Source organism: Diabrotica undecimpunctata, chromosome 7, assembly GCF_040954645.1.
Source record: "Diabrotica undecimpunctata isolate CICGRU chromosome 7, icDiaUnde3, whole genome shotgun sequence".
In the NCBI taxonomy this organism is placed as follows: Eukaryota; Metazoa; Arthropoda; class Insecta; order Coleoptera; family Chrysomelidae; genus Diabrotica; species Diabrotica undecimpunctata.
This window is the reverse complement of record NC_092809.1, coordinates 49,271,377-49,283,946: the sequence shown is the minus strand read 5'-3', so window position 1 is coordinate 49,283,946 and position 12,570 is coordinate 49,271,377.

Genomic DNA, 12,570 nt, shown 5'->3' with positions numbered 1-12,570 from the left:
CTAAAATAACCTTAAACATAATAAAGCGGCGTAAATATCCATCCGATCAACATTGGTTGTATGTAAATCAAATCGACCAGCACAAAAATGTCAGAGCGAGTATCTAAGAACCAAAAAGGAAAAAAAGCCTCTCATAAGAAACACCTTACCATGCGATATTAAAAATAATAATTCATTATATCTAACATAATTTTCCCGGGTGAATTTAAGAAATAAAGCTAAGCTAATTTAAGAAATAAAGAAATATAACTCTCATATACATGAGAGTAATATCAGTCATGAGGTGATTTTGATGGCAGTCGCTCCAAATGTGAGTATTTGTTATAATTATCCTATGAACTTTTCTTTATTGTCTGTAATTTAAATATCCAGATATGTAGGTATGTTATATACCAATGGAACAATATCTTCTTCCTTCTCTACTTCCTATAACGCCACAGCTCAAATTGGAACTTGGCCTTTTGTAGCTCTGCCTCAAATATAGTGGTTTACAGGTTTTGGGTATCTGCTATCACTTTACTCTTCCATCTTTTCTGTAGACTCCTTTTTGGTTCCTCGCTATGTAGTTTATTGGTCTAGGGATCTTCTTAGCAGTCTGTCGCAAGATATTTTCAGTACATGACCAGCCCATTGAAGTTTCTGGATTTTAAACGAATTCTGAGATAGTTACCTCTATGACCACCTCCAATGGCGCTACAGCCTAAGTTGGAACCTGGCCTTCCTCAGCATCCGCTTCCTAGCATTTCGTCTATTCACCTCTTTCTTGATCTTTTTATTGACCTACATCCCACCATAGTTCCACTAAGCATTCTATTAGGTGTTCTGGTATTATCCATTCTTATAAGGTGACCTGCCCAGCTCAATTTTTGTATTTTTGCATAATTTGTTATAGAGGGTTCTATGTAATATTAATATAACTCTTTGATGAGCCTTATTTCTCTACCATTGTCGTAGATGGGTTCCAATATACTTTTTAATATCTTATGTAATAATAAGTTTTTGATATCTTAATATAATATCTTTTATCTAATGTATTATTAAGGTTTATTGTTTTTTTCTATCATAATCCATGTGTCTGCGCAATATGTTGCTACTGATCGTATTTGGTCGCTACTGGACGTCTTTAGATTTAAACACCTGCGACAGAAAGAAGCATGCTTTTTTAGCAAGTATTATTCTTTTCCGTATTTCTTCCTCCTCACTGCTGCGTCAATTATTTGTACGCCCAGGTATTGGAGCTGTTTTTCAACTTAGTATTTGCATCGACTATTTTAAAATTTAACAAGTTTCGTTATTTTCTTGATTGGATTGGGCTTTAGTTTTATCTACGTTGACAGCTAGGCTTAGTTTTTTCGCATTTTCTTTAAACTCCACGTAAAGTTCTGTGATGTCTTTTGTGGTTCAGCCCATCAAGTTTAAATCGTCTGCGGGTATCACAATCTTTTTAGACTTGTAAGACAAGTTTTTTAGGTTTGCAAACATTTTTTTCAATACATAAGTTACTTCTATGATCAGATAATAAAGTTCATAGTTATATCTGCATCTCCATATCTCATTTTTGCTGATCAGTGTAAAGATCTTTTTAAAATTAACCCTTCAAAGGGAACAGCGTATTAACTTAACGCTTATGTCAAACTATGTGCGGTACTTTGGAACTTTTTTTACTTTTGATATTTGGCTTGAAATATCTGCTTGTTGAAATTGTGTTACTAACTGGAACTTTTAAATGATACTCTGTCTTCTCTTTGGTTTATAACCAATATATACTGGTCAGAATCTAGCTCTAGATTTTATACTGTGCTAGCATAGTAGAGTTGGGATGTGAAATGGAGAATTGTTAGACAGAGCCATCAGAATCAGGTAAACAGTTCGTTCTTCTCTTCGTTCAAGATGTTATTATTGTAACTTCCTCACTTTACATACTTCTTTAGTTTAACTATTGTCAACAATAAATGAAATTGTATTAATATTAACTCTCTCTAATTTGTTATTAAGTTGTTTTTGAAATTTTTGTTTATTAGCCTGTTATTTTAGTCCTAGCCGAACGCATGATTTATTCATTTGAAATATAACCCCATATTCCCCTATTAAGTCCTCCAGATTTCTAGTAAGAGTCCTAATATTCTGGAGTGTCCAGTTTGCAAATGTTTTTATCGATATTCACGAAAAAATAGCTTGTAAATATATGTACGACAAGTCACTGTCTCTCAAAACTTAAAACTGTTTCCTAAATATAACAAGCCAAATTAGGACCTGATCAACTACTCCAACTAAACCAAATATGATCTATACATTTATGTATTACTAGTCTTGGTGCATCTAGGCAAGTTTCTAGTCATTGACGGTGTCCACTATCCACTAACAATAATTAGATATCGTCAATTTTGAAATTTTACACATCACATACAAAAAAAATCGCATTGATATGCCTTTTTTTTGTTCTTTTCTATCATCTGTCTCATGATAAATATATTATCTAGACACGATCTGACTTTTCAGAATCCGGCTTGTTCTTCGCCATATTGATCCATGTGTTGTTCTATTTTTCTTTTATTACCGTGGAAAAGATTCTTGCTATGAAATGCATTACACTGATCTCTTTATAGTTATTTGGTGACCTTTTGTTACCTTTTTTGAAAATAAAGGACATTTATGATAGATTCTACTCCTCTGGAATCTCCTCTTCTGCTTTGATTTTATTGAAAAACACTCGTATAAATGATATGATCCTAGCGTCTTCATATTTTAGCAGTTCCATTTTTATGTTACCTGGTCCTGGTGCTTTGTTGTTTTTGGCTTTCTTTAGTGCTTTATGTCTCTGCACATTCTCTCCAAGTATTCGTTCCTCACGAGTCTTATTCTTGACTTAGTTGTTGTCTGAGAGTATCATATTCTTTTCGTGTTCCTGGGGTTCTGTCGTTTAGCCATTTAAAAAACCTACTTTTTTTGTTTTAATCATCTCTTCTAGGTCGTTACTGTATTCCTCCAAATATTTATTCTTGTGTCGTTTTGATCCATCCAAATAGAAATAAAAACTCGAGAAACGCAAAATCGGAAATCCAGAGCTCAAAGAAGGAAGCTGCAGAATATCAGGGAGTAGGGCGCTAACACTAGCAAGGCCATTATTTTGCATTGTTTTGAAACAAACCTCCAACTACTTCTTGAAAAATAACTGATGCAATACAGTCTGCTGAATGAGAGGATTTCTGTTAAACGCAAAAATCATAAAGGGGAACATAGCTGCAACTTACTCAACAAAAAATTATGTTGGAGTACAAGATGATGATGAGCATGAGTTAACTGGACAAAATAGTTCCAGGGAATGAAATAGGGTTCATAAACAATGTACTAATAAAGAAATTCAATTCAGGAACAGGTACTTAGACTGCTATGTACCTAAGAAGAGTTTTTTAACACCGAAATGACTTTTAAACTTTTTAATCGGAATTAATGGTGCAGAAAGTTGTTAAGACTGAAGAAATTCCTAAATCCATATGTGTTCTGATATATCTCCGAAAAAAATAAAAGGGGGATCTGAAGGTGACGTTAGTTCGTTTTGAAAAATAGAATAAATTCATTCCTGACAATCCAAGAACTGGCCGGCGGCTGATAGAGTAGGTAAAATATAAATTAGTGATAGGCATGTCACTAATAGTAGATACTACAATTGGGACCAATATCTTTTATAGATTTATCTGTGAATTTAGGAGAAATTCTTAAACTTCTTGCTGGATTATATATCTAGCACACAAGACTTTGTAATGAAGTTTAATGAAAGTACATAATCTTTTACAAAAGTCTTGCGACCCACTGCAACAGAGCAGTTATATTTCACTTAAGGTTAGAAAAGAAGAGAAGAATAATGAATAGAGATTAATATTAGAATTTATAAAAAATAATAATAAAGAAGTTTACTTATATTCAAACTTTGCACTTTAGTATTATCTGATTATGTATATTTTAAGAAAAATATACTCAAAACATCAATAAAATTAAAAACGCATTCGATATATTATATTAAATGTACAAATGAAGAATGTATTTTATCAAGGCTATAGGTATTTCCTTGCGGTTAAACTTATTTGGCACAGCTATGTTTTTAGCTTATTTCATTTATAATACTGCATTTTTATAAAATTAATCTTTAAAAAATCGTTTTAAAATATATTTCTGTTGTATATACATTGTGTTTTGTATGTTTTATCTATTTAGTGCCTCTCCCTCTAGAATTTGCAAGTTTGTCACCGATTGTCATATTTTAAACATCAAAGTTTGGCCATCAACAAAATTTTATACTTCGTAAGCAGATCAATTAAAAATTTTACGAATTTACCAGTTTGGTTGCTGTAAAAATCAATGTACCCAAGCTCACTACAAAAGCGTATATATTTATTCATTTATACTACAAGCCAAAGATGTGTTTTCACTTGATAAAAGAAATATATCATTAAGAATGCTTAAGGTGATTGGAAACATACTAAAACGACACTATAATAGCAATAAAAGTACAAATAGAGGAAGTAATCTGCAATCCGCAAAGGAATAAAACTCTAAGCACAATATGTGAAAACCAAGAGGATACTAGCGAGACATAAAAATTTTTTTTGTTTGGGTTTTTCATTAAGAAAGCAGGTCATTTACACAATTTTTTTTCTTTTAGCTCGTCAGTGTGTCTGAAAGGACGTTAATTAAAAGGATGCTGTTAAAATCTAAAAAACTCTAACCTGACAGAGCCGGATCACCAGATGCTACCCACCGCTTAAGCTGGTGTTTTTATTCAGATATAAAGTAGTGAGCCCACGTTGTGCATATTTTAATCAAAAGTTGGTTAAATTTTTTATAAAGAGGGGCAAATGTTGGTGAAAAATTCCAACCTTTTTTTTAATTTCCTGTTTGACAGTTTTCTTCTCAGAGTCATCTTTGATATTTTTATGGATCTGAAAGATTAGTCAGGATGTAACACATATTTTTATACTTATATTATACAGAGTAAAAAAGGAGGCATGTCCGAGCGCTACAGGGAGAAAAAGAGAGATACCAATTTGACCGACGCCGACGAAGCGCCCGAAGCGGGTAATACATTTAGTTTGTATGTGGTTCAGAGGTGTTTAGAGGTTGTGTATGTTTGTTTACTGAACCTGAAAGGAGAGTTATCAAGTTATAAATATGTCTAGTGAGAGTGACGAATTTATGAAATGTGATGGTATGGACACACGGGAAAATAATGCAAAGAAACGTAGAAAATATGGACGAATTCATGAAATAAATAAAAAATTAAATAGACAAAGCCATGTAATAGGACCGGATACGAACTGCGTTAGGTGTAAGTATTTTCTACAAATACCGGAACAATCAAGAATTCAAATTATTAGAAAGTTCAACCTCATGGAAACGACAGGTGCCCAAAATATATACTTATGCGGATTAATTACTGTACAAACTGTATAGCAACGAAGACCACGAATATCAGAGGACTCTACACGTTTTCATGATGCCGCCTTTAGTTATAGAATCCGTTATAATGTAAATGACGAAACACAAAAAGTTCCAGTTAGTCAGAAGGCCGTTTTGGCATTCCATGGAATTGGGAAAAAAAGTGAGAAGTTCTACAAAAGTCACTAACATTGACAGGTCACGCTTCAAAAGATACTACAGGATGGAATGGAATGGAATGGAAACCATCGTCATAAAGTTTTGATGGAAACAAAAAACTGTATATTGCAGCATATAGGGTCTTTCAGACGCAGAAACAGTCATTATCGTTTGAAAGACCCGTCGAAATTATACTTATCTGAGGATTTAAATATTAACAAAATGTACACAATGTACGTAGAAAAATTTCCAGACATACTTCATACTAAACATATATAAGTATTTTTTCAACTAAATTTAATATTTCGTTTGGTTTTCCAAGGACCGATACGTGTATTTCTTGTGATGAATATTTAGCAAAAATTAAAAGTCTTGAGAAGCAGTGTCTATTATATATATATATAGCGAAATCTTTGGAGGAAACAAATAAATTAAATGCTAATATTAAGCATCTAGATATACAGGGTGGCGCACCGAAAACGAAACAGATGCATTTACTGGCAGATGATTCCTTTAAAAAAAAAACGCTTGGACCCGTCGATTTTGTTATCGAGGGGGAAACAAAATTGGCATAAAATCACATTAACATTTGCAGCCCCCTAAGCGGGGGTGGCACCATCCCTAAAATCTTAAATGGAAAGGGGGGTCGAATGATCCATCATTTAAAAGGTCTTTCAACTCCCTTTACAATGATGTAAAATTCATGTACTTCAATTTAGTAGTTTTGGAGATTTATTGATTTAAAGTTTAAATACATCATCGTAAGAGGAGATCAATACATAGCAGCAAAGTTGTTAAAAAATAAAGAATGAACTGACCTGTCAGCCGAGTAAATGTTGAAAATGGCCACCATTACTTTCCATGCAATAATAAAGATTTTGCTGAAAACGTTGCCGGACATTTTGCAATATTTGAGGAGTAATTTGATGGCACTCATTCACAATTCTTTGTCGTAAATCTTCTAAGGATGTTGGCTGAGTAGCATAGATTTTGCTTTTTAAGCAACCCCACAAAAAGAAATCCAAAGGTGATAAATCTGGCGATCTTGGGGGCCATTCAACGGCACCTCTTCTACCAATCCATTGACCTGGAAAGGTCTGATCTAAATAATGCCGAACTCTTAATGCGTAATGTGGTGGGGCACCATCCTGTTGGAACATCAACATATTCTCAACGTATCGACCATCATTCTGATTTTCAATTATATCTGTTAGCGCAGGATCTATGGCATTTTGCAGTAATTCCAAATACATTTCACCAGTCAAATTTCCAGGTAAGAAAAAAGGACCAACCAAATGATCGCCAAAAATGCCAGCCCAAACATTTAATTTTTGTGGCTGCTGTGTGTGTACCTCATGGTTAATTCTGGGATTAGAGTCCGACCAATATCGACAATTATGACGATTTACTTAGCCATTTAAAAAAAAGGAACATTCGTCGGAAAAGCAAATGTTAAATAAAAATTGTTCATCGTTTGTAATTCGTTCACTCATAACTTCACAAAATTCTAATCGCTTATCAAAATCGTCTTCATTAAGTTCTTGTACAAGGTGAATTTTATACGGATGAAAATTATGGGCCTTTAGAATCCGTTGGATAGTACGTCGACTAACACCACACGAAGTTTGCAATTTGCAGGTACTTAATGTAGGATCTACAATAACTTGCCCTAAAACCCCCACTTCTGTTGCTTCGTTCCTTATAGGATTTTCAATATTACGTTTTTTATTGGCGACTGATCCAGTTTCCCGAAATTTAGCTACAAGTTCTAGAACATATTTTCGGTGCACATTATTGTTCTCATGTCGCTCATTAAAAATTTGTGCTGTTCTATTAGCGCACTGATTATTTCCGAAAAATATTTCAATAATTTCAACCCTTTCTGCCGTGGAATATACTATGGTTAATTTATGTATAAAGCAATAAATGATATTTTAACAACAAAGATTGGTCAAATCAATCGCAAACTAATGTACTATTTCCTATTTAAAATAAGTACGTGGCATTCTCTACTTATCTTTCTTCAAGAAACAACTTTTTTTGTCACAAAGGACACTTCAATTGCTATTTTTATTATTAATAAACCATGGGCGTAGTAAATAAAAGCATTTACTTATCAAGAAAATGCTTTTACTCAAATTTCTTCTGAAAGAAGTACAAACTAATTTGATGTACCTATTAAGGTCTACTTTAAACTTTAAATCAATAAATCTCGAAAACTACTGAACTGAATACCTGAATTTTACATCATTATAAAGGGAGTTGAAAGACCTTTCAAATAATGGATCATTCGACCCCCCTTTTCATTTAAGATTTTAGGGATGATGCCACCTCCGCTTAAGGGGCTGCAAATGTTAAAGTGATTTTATGCCAATTTTGTGTCCCCCTCGAAAACAAAATCGACGGGTCCGAGCGTTTTTTCAAAAAAGGAATCATCTGCCAGTAAATGCCTCTGTTTCGTTTTCGGTGCGCCACACTGTATAAAAAAGCTACATAAACTTAAAGCCCAAGCATTTTATAACAGAAAACAAGCTGCGAGAATATCTAGTAGAAAAAATGTACACAAAGAGGCTATATGCATGGATTTTGCTCAAAATACAAAATATTAGTACAAATGTTGTTGACTATAAGAGACAATTGAGTTTATACTCGTTCAATATACACGTCTTGTCTACAGCTGAGTCCATATTTTATATGTATCCTGAGACTGTTGCCAAAAAAGATAGCGACGATGTTTGTTCACTGCTTCATCACTATATCTACAACTATCTTAATCGAAAAGTACGAAACTTCAATATTTTCTGCGACTCGTGCGAAGGACAGAATAAAAACTACACTGTTCTTCGGTTTATTCATAAAATAGTTCATCATGAGAAGAGACTGGACTCTCCAAATGAGAAGAGACTGGACTATCCAAATAAGTTTTCCTGTTAGGGGACATTCCTACCTGGAATGTGACAAAGATTTTGGACTTGTCAATCAAAAGCCGAACTCACCCAACCGCGAGGTAAAAGCTATTAGGGATCATCCCCGTCTTTTGTACTACAGAACAACATTCAATGGAACTTGGGAGACCACAGTAATAACACAGCAGATATTGACTACCCCCAAATTGCCAGAAATGGAATTTGAGCTACCTCCATATGCTTATACAGGTAAAACCCCCCAATTAATTAGTTTTATAAGTTTACTTTTGTTATTTTTTTAGCACTTCTGCCGATCAGTCAAGCGAAATATACAGACCTACAGCATCTACAAAAAATTTGTGGTTCAGATGCCCAACGTTATTTTGATGAACTTCCGCATCAATAATTTAGAGACCGATTAAACCCAAATCTCGTGTAGACGCTATAAAATTGTTGGAAAAAAACTGTTTTTAAGTTCTTATACATAATTATTTTTATATTAATCTTTGTTTGTTTTCTGAAATAAAATGCATTTTTGTATCAACATTGTTACTACTTTTCTTAACATACCTCCTTTTTTACTTTAGTGTTTTGAATTAATGTGTAAAATTTCTAAATGTTTGGCGAAATAAAGAAAGTAGAATAATTTATGTTTTTGCAATTAAACTGAAACCTTATATTTAACCTCCTGTAATACCTTGATCAATGTAAATGACAAGACTATAATCTTTGTGCCGTTTTGAAGTATTGAAATCGCCTTATTTCAGAATTTGTTATTTCTGACATATCTCCATTTTCCCCTGTACCCTTTAATTATTATCAGTTGTACAGTCGGTAACTGTATTAGAGTTTAGTTTTGTTTCATATGCCGAAAAATAAAGAATACACATTTTAAAAAGTTTTAGACGTTTGTTTAGAAATATGACTTTTAAGTTAAGTGCATGGATCGGACCATATTTGGAGCTTTCTCTAGGAGATGAAACATTTTGTAAACCGTACGGTTCATTGCAATTCTGCAGAAGAAATAAGAAATCTTTTTCGTTTGGTGAATGCATTTATAAATTTTATGAAAAAAGTTTTCGTAAACGCTGTATTGAGCGTGCAGATATGTACGAAATACTTCTCGGTATCCCTTTGCCACCTAAATCAGTAATTACAAGCTGGGGAACATTTCTCGAAGCAGTTTTTTACTTTAAACACTGCAATGAAATAGAATTAGTAATTTCAGAATTTGATGATGATATTTCCGAAGCCATTCGAGAAGAAAAATATTAAAAAATCCGAAAATTAAACAGCAACTTCCATATATCAATAACAAATGGAAAAAGAATTGTAAGTAATGGTCAAATAATTAAAAAAAATATGTTGTTGTTGACAAGAATGAAGGTTTTTCGTTATTATCTAATTTTGTTAAAGTTTTGAATGGAACATTTTCCGAGGAATTCCAGATTAAGCTAGTTTTATTATCCGTCCTGAAATATGCTCCAATTACATATTTTATTGCAGAACGTTCATTTTCAATGTATAAACTCATTTTAAGTGATCGAAGACATAGTTTCAAGACCAAAAATATTGAAAAGCATTTAATTATAGAGATATTAATGATAAGAATTATTAAAACATTTAATTATTAATTAAAAATTATTCAGTTATTAATTTATTATGTTAATAATGTTATGTTGTGTAAATATATTTGCGTTAAGTTAATATTAAGTTAATTCACTTTGTATAATAAATGATAAGTTATTTGCGTATATGTTAAGATTTTTGCCATTTTTATTAAAAATCTTTGCCTATATGGGCGCTTTTTCTTCTATTTTGTTGTCTATAAATATTTCTCCTTTTATACCCATTAGAGGATGACCTCCAATAGGTATACAAAAATAATTAATGGCAGTTTCATTACTAAAAATTATATATGAGTAAAACAACAATGAGAAGGTAGTCTTAGAACTAACTATTTCTTTTAGCATCACTTTTTTAAAGGGATTAAAGAGGGTTGAAAACCATTTTTTGTCTTTCCCAACATTTATTTCCAGAAGTCTTGGTTTTAGTGAAAAACTTTTACAAGTAATTTAAATTGCTTACAAGATAGACGTATTGAATTGCAAAATGGAAATCTTGCCCCTTACTTAATAAAAGTAGTTAATCACTTAAAAGACCAAGCTGTAGGTGACCTCTATCACAGACAGACTAAAAAAATATTTTAAATCTCAGTGTATTTTATGTAATTTTCTTTTCAAAATCCATTTAAGTAGTAATGATTTTCAGAAGATATAATTATTTACCAAAGGATCATAAAAAAATGGTAGAGAAAGTAAGGAGCGAATTGTACCTGGAGACAATTTCGTTCGTGCTCAGGATCTGTTCACGTGTAATTGTATAGGCGCAATTTTGCTTGTCTCTGAATAGATTGTAGTATATGTAATAAATTTCACAAAAACACAATTTATTGATTTGTTTTTCTTTGGCCTGTAGAATAAACAACGTGATTATTATATTTTAGCGTCCACATCTACTTGTATAAAATCAGTTGATTATATTTCTGCCACAAAAGCAAGCTTAAAAATGATGGAACATATTTAAAATACGACATTTATAATATGCACGACCATTTGCAGCTTACGACGAAAGCATTTTTTCACTAAAGCTGTACACAACAATTAACAATGTTTAATGAAGTATATGTTTTATTACAATGGTTACAATGCATATTATATTTAGTCTACAGTGGAGAAAAGTTTGCGTGTAAATTCGTATGCCATTTCAACATCACGGGTTTGCGGTGACTCAGATTCATTTTAAAATACAAAAAAAAAACAGAAATAAAATGGAGAAAAATATATCAGAATAGGTAAAACAGGAGTCCATGACGTTGGTATAAATGATATTTGTAGAACTTAAACAGGAACCAACTATTTTACAGATGCATTTACCATACTCTATACAAGGCTATATTTGGTATTAAATTTTTAACGGATTTGCTGACTGAAATCGTTCACTTGAAACAAGACGAAAATAATAGATCCGACATAGAATTGCTCTTCTGCTGTTTCGAGTGCTGCATACAAGTTAAAAGGTTAGTGATTAACCTGGCAAAGCCTTCCCTGTCCTCTACTGTTCATATTAAATCTTCTAGCTTGGTTAATTATTTGATGTATATCATCTAGGACAGTGTTTTTTGTGCCTTAACAGATGACCAGAACATTTGTTTTTCTTCTCTCTCATTATTTATTTTCTATAACAATTCTTGTTTTAACAATATGGCCGTTAAAAAAATTCTTAAAATTCAGCAATAAACTAGAACCATTGAAGGGTTCTAGCTTATTTAAGTTCAAAGTTGTTAGGGTCCATATCTCGATTTCAAATATAATATTAAACATACCTACAAAACTTCTTCTCCCTCTCTCCAATGGCGCTACAGCCCAAATCTAGCCTTGGCCTCTTCCAAACTATGCCTCCATCCTTGCCAGTTCCACGCCGACCTTCTCCAGGTTTTCACGTCAGCAAATTTTGTGCGTCTGGTACTATTTCATCCTCTCACCTTTTCCGTGGCTTTCCTTTGCGCCCTGCATTTTACTATCTAGGGATCTTTTGGCAATCTTTCGGTCTCGATTCTCACTATATGACCAGCCCATCGAAGTCACTGAAGTTTAACGAATTCTAAGATCTGGATTTCCATACTCCGTTTTCGTTAGTATGTCCAAATATCTTCCCTAGGACTATTCTTTCGAAGACTTCCAGCTTTCGTTTTATGTCTCTGTCATCACCCATGTCTTGCATTCATAACATACTATTGGTCTGATAATAGTTTTATAGACTGATTTTCGATCTCCAGTGTGTGTTTTTGGAGCAGAACACATGGACGAGTGAAATGTAAGCTTTGTTTCCCTTTACTATTCTTCCTTGGATTTCTGGTTTTTCTGTTTAATCCATCTTTAATGCAACTTCCAGATATGTGAAACTTTCTACAGTTTCAATATCGTTCTATAATTTAACTGTACGTCTGTTTCCTTACTAGTGTAGCTCTTACTTGTGTTAGCTTTACTGTCTTTTGAATTTTTATTTCTAG